Raw genomic sequence first — 17,917 nt, 5'->3', positions numbered from 1 at the left:
CCAAGTCCCAGTCCCATTCAGCAGGGACCCACCAGGAGGGTCTTCCACTTCCACTGGGGTGCCTATCAGAGTACATAGAATGTAACCCTGGTGACAGTATCATTTGGGAAATAGGTACTCTGGGTGAGAAAATGTCATTGGTGCTACTCAAATCCTGCCTCTTCATCCTCGCCCATGTAAACATGTGTGAAATCTTCCCAGTCTCCAAAAACTCAGGGACAAGAGGGAGAGACATGAAAACCAGAGAGGGGTTGCCTGAGCCGGGGCTAGCAGGTAGAGCAGCCGCACGGACAGCCCCAGAACCGCAGCAGCCGGCCCTGTCTCCCTCTTGCTTGGCTTACAAGGCACCAACCTGGCCTGGAAAGCAGAGAGCTGGCTTGGGGGGATCCTCTTCTAGGGAGCTTCACAAGGTGCTTCTCGCAGTCGAGATCTACTCCTAGCCCCCATTCTCTGGAGCTGCTTCTGTGACTTTATTCTAAGCTTTTTCTCCCCAAATAGGTGAATTTCCAGGGAGTAAGACTGAGGATTATGTCCCAAGTGACTCTGTACCCAGAAAGAGAAGGTGGACTCCAGACCTTCTCAAGGGCTCCGAGTTGTGGTTGGCAGGTAGTAAGGGGTAGGGGGCCAGCTGGTGGGAAGCAGCCCCCTAAACACGAAGTCTGCAGGGCAAGAAAGATAGTTCAGGAGTTAAGCTGCTTGTCTTGCATATCACCAACTCTGACTCCATCTCTTGTACCACACATGGTCCCCTGAACTCTTCTAGAAGTGATCTTTGAGCATAGCCACATGTGTTCCCCCCAATCCCGGCCTCCCCCAAAACAAATAATCACAGACCTTCCCACTGCCTAAGACAAAAGTAGAAAAGCCCCTTTGTTCATCTAACTGGAGCTCTCTTCAGTGTTGCTTTTGTCATCGTTTTTCACTGAACAACAAATCATAATTGACTTCAAGTAAATGTTGAGTACTGGGGGCATTGAATAGCTGATTCTGTGAATTATCCCTTTTGTAACTGCCTCCAAAGCTGAGTCCGCTGGTCTCTGACCTCGTGCTCTGCCCCCTCACAACGCTTTGCGCTCCCCATTGTTCCCCACTGACCCACTGACCCTTAGTGAGAACTCAGCTGTTTTCCCATTTTTTCCCAGAACCACTCACATAAGTCATTTTTGTGCAACTAATTATAGGAGGTTTGGCAAGGGCAAGAACTCTAAACCACAGAAGCACAATTTAAATTAATATTAGGGCCAGAGAGACTGCACAGGAATCAGGGGCATATACTTTGCATGTGTGGGGCCCTGGCTCGATCCTCTAGTGCCTCCAGCTGTGGTCCTAGTGGCCCACACACCACTGGACCAGAGCAGCCCTGCATGCCCAGGGCCTTGCACTGAACCATCCTGACTATCACTGGAAGTGGCCGCAGGTCCGCTAGAAACTATTTTGCAGTATCCCCATTCCTCAAAAGTATATATGTAAAATCAATGTATGTAAAAACGTAAAGGAAGATAGTTTTACCAGACAAAACATACCTTAAGCAAAAAATAGTAGGAAAAGAGAAATAAAATTATTATTATTCACAGATAAAAGGCTTAACTCCAATGAAGACATAAAAATTGTGGCTAATAGTACTGAATATCTGAACACATCATATAGTAATCAAGTGCTAACTGATCTAAAAGAAAAAATTGTACAGTCATTTAGTAGTAAAAGACATCATTAACCCACTTTTAGCATCAGATTGATTAGGGCTTCACAATGGAGGCAACACCTTCTTCAGGAGGTGCTGGAATGCTGATGAGTTGGGGGGAAGGAAAAGCTCCAGGTACAACTGGAATGCATTGAACAGAAATAGGAGAGTGGTGAAAGCATAAATAAAGAAAAGAAAAAACTTTTGAGAACTCATTCGTACATATTTGATCTTTTTATAACATAATTAAAGTTACACTGGCTAATTTATTTTTCAAATAAATGCACAAAATTTACTTTATAACCAATGAAGAGTCATGGTTGTGGGTGGGGTTTTGCTGGCAAGAGTTGGAAGAAGAGTCTGCTGTGCATCAGTAAGAAGATGCTCACGTAATGACTTACTTACAACATGGTTCTACAAATATGTGCCGTGCATGTAAATTAACTTAAATGGTCTCTGAATTGTATGACAAGAAGTTAACAATGGTGCAAAATTTTAAGGGGCTTGAGCAATAGTAGTTTGTAGGGCATTTTGCCTTACACAAGGCTGACAGAGTTCAATCCTTGGCATCCCCTATGGTCCCCAGAGCCCACCAGGAGTGATCTCCTGAGTGCAAAGCCAGGAGTAAGCCATGATCATCGCCAAGGTGTGAAAGCTCCCCCAATTTAATCCATATCTGGCACCTTCTACCTTCATGGATTAGATCATATAAAAACCAAATTGAATTATTGTTTTAAAAGAACAGTAATTTACATATGAGTATTTTTAGAATTTTTCTTACATAGATACCATACCGAGAACAGATGACTGGTTAAAGAAACTTTGGTACATTTACACAATGGAGTACTATGTAGCTGTTAGAAAAGATGAAGTCATGAAATTTACATATAAGTGATACTACATGGAAAGTATCATGTTAAGCTAAATGAGTCAGAAAGAGAGGGATAGACATAGAAAGATTGTATTCACCTGGGGAACATAAAATTACAAAATAGGAGACTAACACCCAAGAGTGGCCTAGATTAGTACCAGGAATTTTGCTCCATGGCTTGGAGGCCAGCCACACATGCTAGGGGAAAAGGCAGCTCAGACAGAGAAGGGAGCACCAAATAAAGGGTGTTGGGAGGATCCTCGCAGGATGGGAGAAGCATGCCAAAAGTAGACTATAGACCAAACATGATTGCCACTCAATGCCTCTTTTGCAAACCTCAACACCCAAAAGGAGAGAGAGAACAAAAGGGAATGCCCTGCCACAGAGGCAGGATGGGATGAGGGGATGGGGGGTGGGAGGGATACTGGGACCCGTGGTGGTGGAAAATGGGCACTGGTGGAGGGATGGGTACTTGATCATTGTATAACTGAAACCCAAGCACAAAAATTTGTAAGTCTACTCTTGTACCTCATGGTGTTTTACTAATAAAAATTGAAAAAATAATCACTGTAAATCTAATGGGGCTGGAGCAATAGCACAGCAGTAGGGTGTTTGCCTTGCATGCAGCCAGTCTGGCCAGCAGGGTTTGATTTCTATGCCCCTCTCGGAGAGCCCGGAAAGCTACCGAGAGTATCTCGCCTGCATGGCAAAGCCTGGCAAGCTACTCGTGACGTATTCAATATGCCAAACACAGTAACAACAAGTCTCAAAATGGAAACATTACTGGGCCCACTCGAGCAAATCGATGAACAACGAGAGGACAGTGTTTGTTTTTGTTTTGTTTGTAAACCTAATATTAAGACTACTATTTTAATAACACAAATACTGCAAGAATATGCCAACAAGTTGGACAATATAGAAAAGTAAATATTTATTCCTAGAAATATGCTACTTCAAAAACTAAATCAGAAAAAAATAGAAAATATTAACAAATCATTAATAGGCAAGAAAATTGGCCCAATTATCAAAAATCTCCCAAAAAAGGAAAGCCCAGGACCAGTTGGTTTTACTGTGAGTTCTACCAAATACTTATGGAATTAATCCTAATCTTTTTTAAACTCTTCCTCCCAAAATTGAAGATGGTAGCCAGGAAGATAGCTGAGTGGTTCGGAATGCATGTGTTGCATTCACAAAGACCCAGTTTTGAAACCCAACACTGCATGGGGAGATGTTAGTCAAAGGGTACAAATATCTAGTTATAAGATGAATAACAATCTGGAAAACTAAAGGACTAGGACATCATTATAAGAAAGATAATAAAATTGTACCACATACTTAAAATTTGTTAAGAGAATAGATCTCAAAATGTTCTCAGCAGAAACTAAATGCCTATTATTTATTGTGTTGAAGTTGTTACCGAGCTCGCAAAGCAGTGCAGAGATGCGATCAAGGAAGACCTCAAAGAGAGAAGAACAGAAGTACTGGTAGATGCGGCAGAAGCCAGGAAAAGTATTCGTAACGCCCGCCTGTCCATCGCCAACTATAAGACCAAGATGACTGCCCTCCGACGTCCTGATGGATCCATCACATCCTCCAGAACGGCAATGGAGAAGATTATCCATGACTTCTACTCAAATCTCTTCAATAGCCACGTCCACTTGCCGACATACCAAATTCCACAGGATGGATATGTCGTTCCCAATGTTCTCCCTTCCGAAATACGACACGCCATTTCGTCGGTAAAGAAACAAACAGCACCCAGCCCAGACAAGGTCAGACCTGAACACCTGAAGAACCTGCCATCAGTACTCATCAATACACTGGCTCGGCTCTTCACTCACTACCTGTCTGAATGCAAGGTTCCGTCCCAATGGAAAACCAGCAGGACCGTACTACTGTTCAAGAAAGGAGACATCCATGACATTGGCAACTATCACCCGATCTGCCTATTGTCTGTCATCTACAAGTTGTTCACTCGAGTCATCCTAAACAGGATTGGCAGAACACTAGATAAAGGACAACCATGCGAGCAAGCAGTGTTCCGCAAAGGATTCAGCACCATCGACCGTATCCACACAATAAACAAGCTCATTGAGGTTTCTTGGGAGTTCAAGATGCTGCTCTGTTTAACGTTCATTGATTTAAAGAAGGCCTTTGATTCTGTTGAGACGGAAGCGGTCATTGAAGCCCTAGCCAATCAGGGCATTCAAGCCCAATACATCAGGATCCTCCGTGAGCTGTATTGCGGATTCACTACCAGGATCTCACCATTCTACAAAGAAGTGATCATTGATGTCAAGAGAGGGGTGCGACAGGGTGATACCATTTCACCAAAACTCTTCAGTGCCACCCTCGAGAACATCATGCAACGACTGGAATGGGAAGGAATGGGAGTGAAGATAGATGGTCGGCAACTACACCACCTCCGCTTTGCTGATGACATTGTTTTAATAACACCAAACATCAGCCAAGAGGCACAAATGCTGGCCGACTTTGACTGTGAGTGTGGAAAGGTAGGACTACAGCTGAATCTTATGAAGACAATGTTTATGAGAAACAGCCTTGTTCCTGACGCCCCATTCGCTCTCAATGGAACGACCATCTCCGAATGCAACAACTATGTGTACCTAGGTCGAGAGGTCAACATGACAAATGACCTGGCACCCGAGCTGCGCAGGAGGAAGAGAGCGGCTTGGAACGCCTTCAAGAACGTCAAAGAAATAGCTAAGAGGACGAAGAACCTCCGGCTCTGGACACATCTCTTTGATTCCACTGTTCTTCCTGCATTAACATATGCCTCAGAGACCTGGGCCCTACGCAAACAAGATGAGAACGCCATTCAAGTCTCCCAAAGAAGAATAGAAAGAGCTATGCTTGGAATATCACGTCTCACTCAAATGAGAGAAAGAATCCGGAGTTCTGACATCTGTCGACGATCAAGAATTAGGGACGCTGTCTCATTTGCCAAGGTGTCGAAAATCAGATGGGCTGGTCACGTAATGAGATTTAAAGACGACCGCTGGACTAGAGCTGTTACCAACTGGATTCCACGGGATGTCAAAAGACCGCGTGGCCGCCCACCTTCCAGATGGTCAGACTTCTTCATCAAGATCATGAATGATTGGTTTGAGGCCCTTCATGTTCCTGGAGCGAACAGATGCCATTGGACTACACTAGCACGCGACGGGGACAAATGGAGACGTTACTGGCGCCCGCTCGAGCAAATCGACGACTAACGGGAAGTTAAGTGATTAAGTGATTAAGTGAAGTTGTTACCTAACTCAGGTGTAGTCATTATATTGCAATATCTAAGTATCATATCAACCATATTTTATACCTTTACCTTATACAATGACATCTGTCAATAATATACCAATAAAAGTAGAGAAAAGCTATCAACTGGATAATAAATAATAAATACAATTATGTTTAAATGTTCAAAAACATAAAAACAGCTCAAACAAAAAATACAAGACTTCACATGGCTTATATTAACTTATCCTCTTATCAGTGGTGTGAACTTTTATGGAATACTTAACTTCATATAATTTTTAACATATGAAAAATGGGTTAGTAATACTATTTATCTCAAACTTTATCATGTAGTTAACTACATTAAAAACTGTAAAGAACTTAGTATAGAATCTGTCATATAACATAAACTTAATAAATGCTAGTATCTTATGATGACCTAATATTTCTTATTATAAAATCAATTCTTCCTCCTTGCAAAGTATACATTCTCAATTACTCAAACACTGTTTAGGTGAAGATGAAAAGAATATTGGAGAATCCAGTGATATCCTTTGAAACTGAGGACAACCATCTCAGCGATGGTTATTCACCTAGAATGATCTTTACAACAATCTCTGAAGAGCTGTCTGGGAAAAGACAATTATTATACATGACCTTGGAACTTTTAACAATTTACAGGATGCACAAAAACAGGTCTGCAGCTAATAAAGGAAATGCATTAAGAATTTTAATGAAGTGATTGAATGATACAATATTTAAGTCATAGAAATTGTATAAAACAACTTTAAAAATTGTGAATTGCCAATAAGCATGTATAACATGAAAGAGAATTTACTTTTGCAACACAGCAATTAGAGATGTATAAGAAGTGGTGAATTTGTGGTGGGTCCTCCTCAAACTCTACATTTACGGGTGAAAAATGGTGCCTGTTAAAAAATCACATCAGATAAGAGTTCAGACCATAAAGAAGGATGGAAATGCTAGGGGAGATCTAGAACATGAGGGACATGTAGGAATTAAACCCAAGTCCTTTGCTGACAATTAATCTATGCTTGTTGAAACAAGGCCCTGGTGCAAAGGGACAGAGAGGCTGCAGAGTAATTCATTTTGAAAGACATGAAACAACAGTAAGGGAAGGGATTTGTGATTTGATGTTCTTGCATCTGAACACTACCCCAAATACACAGATATTTTTTGTGTCTCTATTCTAACTATTCACCATATCCATTTTTCTTAATACAGCATAGTTGAGGATAAATGAAAATATTTTCTTCTAGGAAACTCAAGCTACCTGGTGTCACAACTCTTCCTTCAAATACCGCTTTTCTGTGGCAAACTATTATGCAACCTCTTCTCATCCATTTATTCCTGTGCTGTTAGAGCTTTAATACCTATTTGATATAGTCGTTGAACTCTTAAGAAAGTAATTGTAAATATGTATAAATTGTATCAGTTGTTTATATATTCACGATCACGACGATCACGACCATCCTGTTGTTCGTCGATTGCCTCGAGGAGGCCCCAGTAATGTCTCCTTCGTCCTAGCCCTGAGATTTTTTTAAAAAGTGCTATATTCAAGGCTCTTTCAGGGTTATGAGAATGAGACCCATCATTGTTACTGGTATTTGGCACATTTGGTATGCCACGGGGAGTTCGTCAGACTCTGCTGTGTGGGCAGGTTACATTCGGTAGCCTGCCAGTTTGTCCAAAGTAAGAATGAGATAAAAAGATGTTGCGCGGCTGCAAATGCGGCTGCTTGCTTCCGGGAGCTGGGTTTTATAGTCTCTTGGTCTTGGCCATTGATGGGATTACACGGCACCAGAGGGCCAGTTGGTGGGTGTGACCCCTGCCTAATGGAATATGGAGGATCTGGGTGGAGGATGCTCAGCTCCGATCTGAGCAGGCTTGGAGATCTCAGCCCCGGGACCCGCATGCCTTTGTTCCTCTGCTGGTACCTTTAGAAATCCTTTGTTTGTTGTAAAAACAAATATACAAAAAGAATTTTAATTTTAAGGTAGAAGCAGTTCAGGTCTTCTGTGAGAAACTTACCACAGGGAGGAAGGGATGAGACAATGGTGGAGGAAGTGGACACCTGTGGAGGGTGTGGTGTAGAATAGTTCTTACATGAGACCCTACTAATAACAGTTTAAACCACAGTGCTCTCCCAGAACCCAAGAGAGGGTAAAGGACATATGTCTTGCATATAACCCATGAGATTAAACCTTCCTGAGGAGGATGGGTTTAGGGATGAGGGTCACGTAGCTTTAGCAACCCCACCACACTTTTCATCTCACCCATTAAACATACCTTTCCATGTGCAACCTCCTTCTGTATGGCATGGCTCTATGAAGACCAGTAGAAGAGCCACAATTAAACCCAGCATGAATATCCAAATATCAGACCATGAAGACAGTGCATCTTAATTAGAGAACCAGAGATGATTTATCAAAAATATGTTTCCACTTAGGGGCTGGAGCAATAGCGCAGCGGGTAGGGCGTTTGCTGTGTATGCAGCTGACCCGGGTTCAATTCCCAGCATCCCATATGGTCCCTTGAGCACTGCCGGGAGTAATTCCTTAGTGCAGAGCCAGGACTAACCCCTGTGCATAGCCGGGTGTGACTCAAAAAGCAATATATATATATATATATATATATATATATATATATATGTATATATAGGGCTGGAGCGATAGCACAGCGGTAGGGCGTTTGCCTTGCATGCAGCCAACATGGCCGACCTGAGTTCGATTCCTCTGCCCCTCTCGGAGAGCCCGGCAAGCTACCAAGAGTATCTCGCCCGCACGGCAGAGCCTGGCAAGCTACCCTGATGTATTCAATATGCCAAACACAGTAACAACAAAGTCTCCAATAGAGTCATTACTGGGCCCGCTCGAGCAAATCGATGATCAATGGGAGGGCCTTTACCTTTACCTTTAGGTAAAGAGCTTAGGTGGTATAATGCAGATCTATGAGGCAATTTTTATTGGATTGTGCTGGATCAACTTGAGAGGGGAGCAAAAATGATGAATCAAGACAGGCTCTCCTTTTTTTCCATCTATTTCCCCCTTATATTCTCCAGGAAAATCTTGATTCTCCTCTCAAAATCTCAGTCATAGTTCATGAGCTAAGCTCATTCCTAACTCACCTTTTGATTTTGCATTTAGCGTAAGAGCAGTTCTGGATTCTCCAACAGATTCACTGGGCTTAACACTATTATTAACTACCCTTGGAAACACACATGGGCTTGCAACTTTTCTTTCCTATTCATGTGAACAAGCCTTAGCTTTCTGATTTGTATGAACATGTGTCATTTTGTTTGGGAATCGAATGTTTTTCTATGCAGAGAAAAAGCCTGTCCTCTCTCACTAGAATATGCGGTTCTTATATACAAGGAATGTTTTTAAGAAGCTGCTAGAGAGCTAGTCAAGAGTTCTGTGCTTTTCAATGGCCATTCAAAGCCTCTGGTGCAAACTACAACACCCAAAAGGAAAGAGAGAACAAAAGGGAATGCCCTGCCTCAGAGGCGGGGCGGGGAGGGGGGGGGAGCAGGGCCGGGATGGGGGGGATGGGGGGAGGGATACTGGGATCATTAGTGGTGGAGCATGGGCACTGGTAGAGGTATGGGTACTCAATCATTGTATGACTGAAATGAAAGCACGAAAGTTTGTAAGTCTGTAACTGTACCCCGCAGTGATTCACTAATAAAAAAAATTTTTTTTTTAATGAGTTCCATGCTTTCCAGCCTTCGACTTTGAGTCTGCATTTGCAATTCACAATGGCCAGGATTTGGAAACAACTCAAGTGCTCGAGAACAACTAGATAAAAAAATTATGGTACATCTACATTATAGAATGCCACACAACTGCTGGGGAAAATGAAGTCATGCAATTTTTTTTATACATGAATGAACATGGAGAGTATCCTGCTGAGAGAAAGAGTCAGAGGGAGAGGGACAGACATAGAATTACTACACTCATTCTGTGTAAAAAACTATGCACGCAGAAGGTTGTGTGTTCACAGGCTCTCTGGACAGCTCTATCTCACCGCCCTTGTTCGGTGCCCTAGAGCCGCTGTGTGTGGCCTGGATTGGGATGGCTGTTGGCTAAGGACAGAAGAAGGAAGAGATGAGGGCCATGCCGGTTGATCTTTGTAGCAGTTTATTACGAAGAAGTTTATCCCATAGAAGAAATTTATGTTATGGAGGGCCCAGGTTCTCTCAAGCACAAGTTCTCCTTGCTAGTTTCCGGTGATTCATCTTTCAGCCTCGCTCTCTCATCCTCCAGCTCCCTTCTAGTCTGGTCTGACACTCCACCCAGTCAGGTAGTCGAATCAACATAAGAAAGCCCTTCCTGAGGACCCATCTAAAAGGTAATTCTAAAGCCCTTCCTGACTGCCCAAGGGCAAAATACCTCTTAAGATATTTTTCTTTTTTCCTCAGTCCAATAAACTATCAAATATCAACTATTCCTGAGGTTATGCAGGAAGGACAGAACAGTGTTATCCTACAATTCTGGTATATTTTATTTTTCTGGTTTCTTCCGATTTCATCCAAACTTTATTATTGACTTTTCTACGCTTTAGAGGAATGTACTCTGAATTTGAATTGGGATTACATTGAATCTATATAATAGTTCAGGCACTGTAGCACTGTAGTACTGTCCTCCCATTGTTCATAAATTTGCTTGAATGGGCACCAGTAACGTCTCCATTGTGAGACTTGTTGTTACTGCTTTTGGCATATCAAACACACCACAGGGAGCTTGCCAGGTTCTGCCACGTGGGTGGGATACACTCAGTAGCTTGCCAGGCTCTCTGAGATAGACAGAGGAATCCAACCCAGGTCCGCCACGTGCAAGGCAAATGTCCCACCTGCTGTGCTATTGCTCCAGCCCAATAGCTTAGAAAGCTCTAATTTTAAGAATTAGACTTCCCCTGGGTTCGATTCCCAGTATCCCATATGGTCCCCTGAGCACCGCCAGGAGTAACTCCTGAGTGCAGAGCCAGGAGTAATCCCTGTGCATCGCCGGGTATGACCCAAAAAGCAAAAAAAAAAAAAAAAAGAATTAGACTTCCAACCCATGAGCATTATAGCACAGTGGGTAGAGCATTTGCCTTGCACGAGGCCAACCAGGGTTTGATTCCTCCGCCGACCCTCTCGGAGAACCTGGCAAGCTACCATGGTATATTCAATATGTCAAAAACAGTAACAACAAGTCTCACAATGGAAACATTACTGGGGCCCGATTGAGGAAATCAATGAACAACTGGAGGACAATGCTACAGTGCTTCTTAAGGTCTTCTAACTCTTTCTTTTTTTCTGTATCTTTATTGAGTGATATCTTTTTCTCCTGTGTCTTTAGTTAAGTTGAATCCTGGATATTTGATGTATTTGAATAGCATTTTTTCATTTCGAGTTTTGGATATTTATTATTTTTAACTTTTTTATTGCATCACTGTGAGATATACCATTACAAAGCTGTTCATAATTGGATTTCAGCCATACAGTATACTAACACCCATCCCTCCACCAGTGTATATTTCCCACCACCAGTGTCCCCAGGTTCCCTCTTATCACCTCCCATCCCCCATGCCTTTTGTGGGATATTTTTTTAAAAAGTGTGACAATAATGCCCAAAGACAATAGAAATGAGATCCAGATGGACATGTTCATGCTAAGAAGCTTGCCATAAGTTGTGAAGGTGTGCAGTTAAGATAGAAAAGGGACCACTATGACAATGATAATTGTAAATTATCACTCTGAACAAGAACAGAGTGCTGAAAGGAGGTAAAGTGATATACATGATAACCTTTAAGCAACACTATAGCAAAACCACAAGGCATAAAATGCGAGTGGGAGGAGGGAGAGAAAGAGAGACAGAGATACAGAGAGACAGTGACATAGAGATAGAGACAGAGAGAGAAAGAGAGAAAGTGTCTGCCGGAGACGAAGGTTGGTGGCAGGGGTGAGGAGGACATGGGGGGCATTTTACTCTAAAAAATGAGCAACTATTTTTGGGATTTAAGCAAAAGGTGACCTTGTATATAATATTGGAATTTGGAGAAAATTACCCAGTGGACAGGAATAAAAACAGGTTTTTGGGATGTTATGCTTTGCCAATATTCAGACTTGAGTGATGGTGTCTTGTATTTGGATGGCAGCAATAAGATGTTGAGAAATTATTAGATGAGATTATATTTTAAAGGGTGAACTAACATTATCTCAATAGATATGATATAGCTTGAGAGAAAGGTGGAAGTCAGAGGTTTCAAGGATTTTTTCCCTGAAAATATAAAGTGTAATAATTATGGCAGTGAATTAAGCAAGTCGGAAGGTGATTAGTAGTTTAGTTTTTTATTTATTTTGTTTGTATTCTTAGAATTCAACATTGGAATTTTGAATTTAGAGATGATACTAGGATTGGAAAAGACATTTGTACAGAACTTATTTAATAATCCATTGTCATGTAAATAATAATGAAACGAAATTAGTTCCAAGAGAGAAAAAACTCAAGAAACTCTTATTTGGAGTAGGAAGATTGAAAAAGATAAAAGACCAAAGAGGATAAGGTGGACCATAAGCAACAAAAGGATATTGGTAGAAGGTGGATGGCCCTTAGTGGTGATAACTACATAAAGACTGTAAATGTTAACAGTACTAACCATATTTGTGGGATAACACGGGTTGTCCTTTGTCCCTTGCCACAGTGAACTTCGGTTTATTGGGTTACACCCATCACAGTGCTCCCGAGTCACTGCCATTCGTTTGCTTATCTGTAACCTCTTTCTTTGTGCTCTGCTTCCCCAAGTGATCTGTCACCTTTTTCCCCTAATCAGATTCTGTTAACTTGTAAGGTCAGATTGTTCTAAGGACACTAGACTTGGATTCATAAGTGAAACATTGCCTTTCTCCTTCTCTTATGTCCTTTTGCATAGTTTACTTTAAAGCAATGTCCTTTTTGAATAGACACAAGAAGACAGTTAATATTACGCTTTTGTAACTCGGGGGTTAATTGACTCCAAATAATATTCACTCCTGGGCATCTGCTTTCTTGACTTAAGCTTCAGTTGCCCTTAGTTCCTAGCACCCCAGAAGCAGGGTCTGGACAAAGGACTGGATGGAACCAGGGAAAGTTGTGGCAGGGTGGTGGTAGGAATAGGCTGACTGAGCCCCTGTGGATTTGCAGCAGAGTTATGGGTGTATGAGGTGGGTGGAATATCTGCCATGAATTTTAGAGTGTCCAGGATGGATGGAGAATCTGAAATGGTGCAGGTGTCAAAGTTGTCTCACTCACACAGAGATGGGGAACTGGAAGGACAGGCTATTGGACAGGCTATCTACATTTTTTCTAGGATGTAATATTCAGTGAAGAAAGCAGACACACAGTAGGAGTTTTTTCAAAAATACATATATTAAAGTTTTGGTAAGATTATTAATTAGAGCCAAAACATATGGCTTTCATGTACAAAGCCATTGCACCTCACCACCATCAAAGTGGTTATGACTATCACCATTCCTATGTCACCTCAGTCATCATTCTTCCCCACTACTTCCCCTGGCGTTTTGTAATCAGTATTATAATCCAAGGAAGGGTTTGTTATTTAATATTGTCTTTCCCCTTGTTTTATCTCTAAATTCTACAGATGACTGAGTTAATCCTGTTTGTCTTTCTTCCCCTGACTTATTTGTTTAACAGTTTCATCCACATTACAGTAAAACACTTGATTTTATTAGAGTTGCATAGTATTCAATTGTATTTATATATACTAGAAACTCCTTATCCATGGACATTGTCTCCATTTCCTGGCTGTTGTACTAAGCTTCATGATGAAAACAGGAGTGCATATATCTTTTAAACTAATGTTCTCATAAAGCCACCAGTGTTTATGTGAATGTAGGAAAAAGAGGACTCAGGGTGCATGACATCGAACAATTATGTAACAAATTTGAGAATTTCAGGGCTGATCAAGGAAAAGGTAGATCTAGACATGTCAGTAGCATGCCACTTTTATTTGCAAAACACTCTCAGAATATTCTGTAGACAGAAGTCACCTCATAACATACTCTAGAAGCATAGGAAATCACCATCTATAAGTGGAGTGATCAAGGAAACCTTAGGAGAGAGTAGTGTTACAGAGAAAGCTTGTGATTCTAAATAACATCACAGCGTAGCATGGATTGTTGACGGTTCTGGAGGGTAGCAATGATTCAAGGGTCTTAGCAGCTACACGATAAATCTTTGACTAGCAAATGTTGGGTACCATTCCATCCAATAACAAGCAGATTCATATTCAAGAGCTGAAAAGTGCTTATTTGGAACACTTTTTTAAACAATTGGATGTGTAATAACAATTTATTTTTTATTTTATTTTCATAAAAGGTTTTCACGATAGTTCATTACAGGTAATATTCAAACACCAGTCAAACCACTGAGCACCTTCCCGCCACAATAAGAGGGAAGTGTGTGAAGGTTGTTGTATTTCATTCTGGAGCCATTTAAGCGGAATATAAGAGAATACAAGCAAGTATGTTAAAATTTAACAAATGTGTGCTACTTTTGATGACTAAGTGAGACAGAGTGGAAGAAGTTCACTTCAGTAAAGTCTGAGGCACTCTCTTCCAGGAGCTTTAGTTTATAGTCTATGGGTCTTGGCCATTGATAAAATTACAAGGCACCACGGGCATTTTGTGGGTGTGACTACCAGGCTACTAGATAAGTGAGGAGCTGGGAGGAGGAGGCCCAGTTCCAATTTGAAGGGGCTTGGAGATCTCAGTCACAGGTGTCCACATATCTGGGTTTTTCTGCCTGTCCACTCTTGAGTGAGGTTCATCCTGTCTTGGGTGAGGCTCATCCTCTCTTGGGTGTGACTCATCCGAGCATGTGGAGAGTGGTTTTAAGCATGGTGGCAGTTGGGTTCTGGAGGTTTTCGGCTGCTGGGGTTCTGCTTGGGGCGGGGAGAGAAACTCAACCCACACCCCTCTGAGGTGGCCCCGTGAAGACAGCATGGCATAGGGTTAAGAAATTCTGCTTAGATTGCTTTAAAGAAGGCCATTGAATTTACTTATATAACATTTGTTCAAAACCAAAGAACTATACAATACAAAGAATTAACCCTAAATGAAGCTTGAAATGTATTTAATAATAATCTATCCAATCATAGAGATAGATCATGAAGATACCTCCCCCAAAATGGTTCTTTGTTGTAATAATTCTACCATCCAAATGCAACATATTAATAAGAAATGACCAGTGGACAGGGTAGGAAGAGATAATGAGGTTATATGGAATTCTACATACTTTGTGAATAACTTTTCTTTAAACCTATAACTGTTCTATAAAACAGAGTGAAGTAAAACTTAAAAGTCGATTATGAGGACAAAAATGTAATTAGAGTAATATTTTATTATTTGTGAAAATATATAAAATTAATCTTTAAAACAAAATGAATAGAATATAATAAGCAAGTAAATGGATTTAATTATTATAAATAAGTAAGAATTATGTGAGGTAAGTACAACAGATAAAAATTTAATTCCTGGGAGTATGGTGCCGCCAGCAGGTCAATCTGTACCTGTGAGGTGAGTGAGTGCATCAGCAGCCTGATGGCGCCTTTAGACTTCCAGATACCCCAAAATTGTTGCTGTGCCTTTGGCCAGACCCCAAAAACTTGGGGCAAAGTTTACCAAGAAAGTAAACGGCCAAAAGTTAGGTATGTGGGAGACACACCCACAAACCACCTCCGGCTCAGCTATATAATTGGAGGCATGGTCTCTCTGGTTCCTGATCAACCTGCTTAATGGCCATGATCCCTGAGACTCAGAAGCGAATCTCGGAACCCAAAGGCTTTTGGCAGAAATGTGTCCTGTTCCTGCAGTAGGTTACTGGCTCTGGGCCACTTCAGGTGGGAATAGGTTTTGTGCCTTGGCCTGTTCCCCCTGGCGGCCTGGTGACCACCATCCTCCAGAGGCCACTGGACAGTCAGGTTTGGGCCTGCAGTGACTAGACACACGGGGCCTCACCACATGGGGGTTGGAGTCAACTCTTTCTCCCCATCCCAATGAGACCCCGAGTCACCGCCTACAAACGGCCTCTCTGGCTCCTGATCAAGCTGATTAATGGCCATGATACCGGAGACTCAGAAACAAATCTTGAAACCCAGAGGCTTTTGAGTACTGGTGAAGGTGTTTGATCATTGTATGACTGAGACTTAAACCTGAAAGCTTAGTAACTTTTCCCACAGTGACTCAATATATAAATATAAAAAGAAAAAATATAAAATTAAAAAAATTTAGGTGGAGTTCATGCCCAATTCAATAGCTAATCAGTGGCTAAATAAACAGCAGTACTCCTACAAAAAAAATTTAATTCCTAATATTTAAGTGTTCTTACAAAACAATGAGGGATGAAGCCAGAGCGATAGAACAGATGGTAGGATGTTTGCCTGGCATGAGACCAACTCAGATTCAATCCCCAGCATGCCAGCATTCCAAAAACCATCGTGAGTAATTCCTGAGTGCACAGTCAGGAACTCCCGAGCATCAGTGGATAGGCACCCTACTAAAGAAAACCAAAACAAATAGATTAAAAGCAATGAGGGAAAGACAAACAGTGCAAAGGAGCCATAGACTAAATACAAGCAAACACAGAGGTGGAGGAGCACTGACACTGGAGATGGAGTGGTAAAGTAGCATTGCAAGTATTAAACAATATGGAAGCTGTTCAAAACCTTGTTATCAAAACAATCCAGGCACTTAAAAATCAAAATATCAAAGGGAAGTTGACACTGGTGGCAGGACTGGTGCTGGAACATTGTCTGTCTAAATGAACTTATGAATAACTTTGAAATTCACGGAGATTTACATAGAAAATTTTAAAAATCAAAATATTAAAAGATTTAAAGCATTTAATAAGAAAAATGCACGTTAAAACCTCACTCATTAATAAAAGTTAAGATGTAACAGCAGATTAAATTTCATAATTTGTAACATTTGAAGAGATAACTGTGATACCTGCAAGCCTGTGATAATCAACAAAAATGAATCACCTAACAATCACGTGTACCTTTGGTGGAGGTGTAGACTGGAAACTATCTTCACAAGATATTGTTTTTCAACATTGTCATGAAACAGCACATAACCCTTGGGTTCCACTGGTAGCGGCACTTTCCATTTATGTACTCCTGTTCACATCCTATTGACAAGGATGTTGATGGAGCCTGAGCTAAAGATTGTGTACCACTTGAGATTTCTACTATTTAAGAAATATTTAAGAACCTTTTGCTAGAAATTTTGTAATCTAATGTGCCATTTGTCATCTCTCACTTTTCATTTTTGTTTATAAATAAGCCATATTTATTTATGTTTTCATAGATCCTCTTCTAAGTGCAAATTCTCATCACTTATCTAAACCCCACCCTTCTATTCCATCCTTTTAATCTCATGCCTTCATAAACATAAATTTCAAAAGAAGTCCTGGATTACTTTCTCACCTGATTTATAAATTAAATTATGACTCACTCATATAAATATTGGGATCTCAAGGGGCAAAGAGTATGTCTTTTCTTTATTAGTTACTTTTCCCTTGAGAATAAGAGAAATGTTGGTACATAATAAAAAATTAAAATTTGCTTATTAAAGATAATTAATTTACCATTCTCAATATGTATTCTACATGTGATTTCCCAATCATAAGATATACATTGTATCCTCACTATATGACTGCTTATTAAACCTAGGAGAAAATCATCAGGAAGCTTATTCGTTTTGTTTATCATTCCCTATTTTTTCATCATTGATATTACCATGGAATAAGATAGAGTCATATCTGAACTTGGAAATATCAACTAAAGAATAATCAGGATGTAAAAGAAGATGATGAAAGGTACTTCTCTCATTTTCATTATGCCTGTGATAAGAAGTAAAATAAGTTAGAAAAAAGTGATAACATACTTAAGAAGTTGCAGAAATCACAGTTTCTGCAGTTTCATATATCAGTTATGCAGTTTCATATATCCTTACTGTGTACTGTACTCTGGAATAATTTTACTTTTTTAAAAAATATTTATTAGTGAAACACCATGAGGTACAAGTGTAGACTTACAAATTTTTGTGC

This window comes from Sorex fumeus, unplaced genomic scaffold, assembly GCF_029834395.1.
Source record: "Sorex fumeus unplaced genomic scaffold, SorFum_2.1 ptg000045l, whole genome shotgun sequence".
NCBI classification, from domain to species: domain Eukaryota; kingdom Metazoa; phylum Chordata; class Mammalia; order Eulipotyphla; family Soricidae; genus Sorex; species Sorex fumeus.
The sequence above is the reverse complement of the archived record's forward strand: the minus strand, read 5'-3'. Positions refer to the sequence as shown.